We start from the raw sequence: 3,819 nt of genomic DNA, 5'->3' as shown, positions 1-3,819 counted from the left end.
GCTCACTGTTCGCATCTGGATCGGTCTGCTGACCGATCCATAACAGACGCTAACTCTCTGTTCGCATCTGGATCTGTCGGCTGACCGATCCAGTGGCACATCCCAATTCTGATCGATCTGTAGATCGATCTGAGTTTCTGATTTCGAATCAGAACTCCTGATTTCAGCACTGTTTCGTGCCTTAATCACCTTACAAGTTCTAAAATGACTAGGAAACATTCTAACAATGCCAACTAACATTCTAACATCATAAAAGAAGGGTTCTAAGCATAACAGAGTGCATGGCTAACTAGTTCATAGTGATTAACAACTAGAGTGCAAATAATAAAATACTGTAAAGTTCTGTTGCTTAAACAAAGCTTGCTAAAATTCCCTAGAATCGTTTATTCCAAGTTCCTGCCACACACACCATCTCTGCATTGTCCTCCAGCTTCCTTTGCTAATCCATCTTTCCTTTACCTTTATCTGCAGTATAAGGAAAGAATAGAATCCGTAAGCTTAAAGCTTAGTAAGAAACCATCTACCTCACAAAAACATGCATACGGTGCTAATAATGATTTTAAAACATGCTAGTTAAAACATATGCTGAACATGTAAAAGATGGCATGGCATACAATCATTCAAACATGTATATCAAACTGAACATGGAGTTATCATGCATATTCACAGGGAAATACTAAGCTGGAGCATGATACTGAGCTAAGCTATTATTGATCTGATACTAAAACTGTACTGAATTCATATAACTATTTTATGAACTTTTGAAAACTATATACATAATAGTTCAAAATAATAATCATGCTGCTGTTTGGGCCCGGCAACTGTACCTGCTGTGCGCGCATCCCTAACTAGACCCGGGTTTGTAAGTCCCGAATTTAGAAAGGTTACTAGGTTATCTGAACCTAGGGACGACTGTGGGAGCCCAACCCAATGGATATCTAATCCAGTACAGTGCCACTGAAAATAAAATACTGAATATAGCTAGGAATTGCTTATTTTGCTGTTTCTAGGTTATCTGAACCTAGAGCTAAGTTATCTAAACCTAGAGGCGACTGTGGGAGCCCACCCTTTGAACCGTAGTCCCATGTAAGCTGGAACTAGACTAATATTCTGATTTAAATGCTACTAATGCATTTAACTAAGCTGTTAAAATGTCTGGGGTAGTACTTAGCTACACTAATCATTTTGTCGAACACTCGGTGTGCTCCAACTCTCCCCTCTAATAGGGAGACCACCTCTAGGCATCCGACAACGTCTAGAGCCTCTAACTGAAGGAGAACAACGTGTCTGGCCCATCTAGAGGTGCTCAACTAGATCCCTAATCTGTGAGGAGGGTTTAAACACACCCTATGTGTCGGAACAATCTGCATATAACTAAACTGATGCATAGAAAACCAAACGGAAGCTACTTATACTGCAGGTGAGGGGTTTCTTACCTCCTGTTCGTAATTTCTTACGATTATAATCGCTAGGTTTCACGAAGGAGAGATCTCTTCAACGATCTTCTCACGTCTATGCGTTCCTCTCGCGGAGGGGAGCGTCCTCGTGCCTTTGATGTTGTCGGAAGGTGCTCCTAGGGCCCTTGGCTTAGTGCGCCGTGAGAAGGAGGAGGAAAGGAGAGGGGCGGCGTGAGGTTAGGGTAAGGAGAAGAAGTTCACGGTGGAAACCAAAAATATCACCCTCACTTAATTATTTTCTATTTATATTAAGTGATAATTCCGGCCTAACTCTAATATAAATTTAATTACCTCCCTTTCCTTTCAGCACGGCCCTGCTGGGTTCAACTGGTTACTAGTATTATCCGTAAACCATAGGTCTCAGGTTCAATCCCCGCTCAGGTCGTTTTCGTTTTCTATTTATTTTTGTTACTTCTGCTGCTCTAAAAATTCCAGAAAAATATCTAAAAATTCCAGAACAATTATAGAATATTTCTAATATAGTTTTGAGAAATTTCGGGTGTTACAAGAAGTCAAGCAAAAGACACATCTATCAAGAAGGATAACACAGGAGAGAGTCGACGCCCTTGGTGTGTCTAAGGGATAAGGTACTGCAGAAGAGTGCACTGGTGAACGAGAAGGAGGCGCGCAACGTTTTCGAGGGACTAGAAGTCGGAACGAAAGGTTGCTTGAGAAGGCCAGAAAATGGGTTCAGGTGAGCCCTATTCCGTATGGCCAAAATTGTAACAACCCAAATTTCCTCATTTCGAGTCTTAATAGTATTTAAAAATATTTAGAAATGCTATAGAAATATTCTAGAGATTTTTAGAGTATTTTTATGTAATTTTTGGAGGTCGTTTGATATTTTTACTAAACGAAAGAAATTTCGACAAAAATAATGACCAAGCCAAGATTCAAACCGCGACCTCCGGCTGAGCAAACTCTTAAGCGAATCCGGCTGACCAAGTGTCCAAGCGGGCATTGCTGATTAAGGAAAGAGCGGAATATATTTAAGTGGTAGATAGTTAACAGAATATTGGAGTTATAAAGGGAGAACTTAGGTTTTACTGTGACCTAAAAAAAACCTTTCCTCTCCTTTCTCGCTTGCGGCGCATCGGCGTTTCTCATCTCGGGCGAAAACGTAGCAGGAAGCAAGGGTTTCTCCGGTGGCCGGCCAAAGGGGATTTTTCCGCAAGCTCTTCTCGGATCCAAGCTCCTCTCGTCAAGGAGGAACGGTAGGCACGAGGAAGGGGTTGAGATTTGCAAGTCTCCGAGCCCTAAAAGTTCTCCTAGTTCGGCTGTGAGTCCTTGAAGCAAGGTAAGCGTTTCTCACCTACAGTAAGAGTGGTTTTTGAATTTCGATTTCATTCTGTGTTTTCGGTAGAGTTTGTGGCTTTTGAATTTCCTACCGTGAATCTCAAAAGAGAACAAAGGAAGGTAAATTGTATTTTCGGTTGAAGCATGCTTGAAGGATTTCGTTGCCATATGAAAACCCTAGGATCTGTTGCTATAAGAATATGTGTTTTATTAAATTCATTAGGTGTTTATGAGTAGCTATAATAAAGAGAGACCAAGGTTTGTTTCCTCTTTGCATTGCTGCTGTGGTATGCTCGGATTTTCTTTCAGACTTTGTAATTGGTTTTTGTTTACAGAAAGTGAGTTTAGTTTCCATTTTTCAGGAACTGAGTTGGATTCTGTTCTGTTTGTGATCTTAATGTGCAAGTCAAGTTGGGCCGTGAAAGGGGCACAAGTAGCTTCTGTTTGGAATTTTTCTTATGCAATCTGGTCAAATTTGGCTATTAAACAATTAACATGAGAAAGTGTACAGATTTAATGTATAGTTTTGGTTTCTAGTAGCATGCTGTGGGTTCTTGTTTTTGAAGTTCTAGTAGTTTCTTTTATTTTAGTTTGAATGCATGAGTGCTTGATTGCTTCAATTGTTATAATCCGAACCCTAGATTTAGTTTGTGCTTATGGCTTTAGAATTTCAGTCTAGGTCTTGTTGATTATTCCAAGCACACAGATTTAAGTTTTTCTTGCCGCCACAACATGCATGAGATGGTTTAGTTTTAGTTTCCTATATATATGAAATGGATAGTTTAGTCTTCCGTGTTGGTGTTTTAGTTTCCATTTCTAATCGTCGAGGCATATGTTTAGAGTCAGCTAGTTTAGGCCTTTTAATACGAAGCATGCAGTGTAGGTTTTAATTCCAATAAGTTTTAGATTTAGTTTAAGCTTGTATGCAGATTTTTATAAGTATTGCTTGCAGATTTTGATAAGTATTATATGCAGAACTCCAATCTTAGAGCAAATTTTGATTGAGCTTATAGTGCAGTTTTCTTTAGAGTTTCAAGTGCAGATTTTAGTTAACATTTCAAGTGCA

Source organism: Zingiber officinale, chromosome 6A (assembly GCF_018446385.1).
Source record: "Zingiber officinale cultivar Zhangliang chromosome 6A, Zo_v1.1, whole genome shotgun sequence".
Classification (NCBI taxonomy): Eukaryota; Viridiplantae; Streptophyta; class Magnoliopsida; order Zingiberales; family Zingiberaceae; genus Zingiber; species Zingiber officinale.
The sequence above is the reverse complement of the archived record's forward strand: the minus strand, read 5'-3'. Positions refer to the sequence as shown.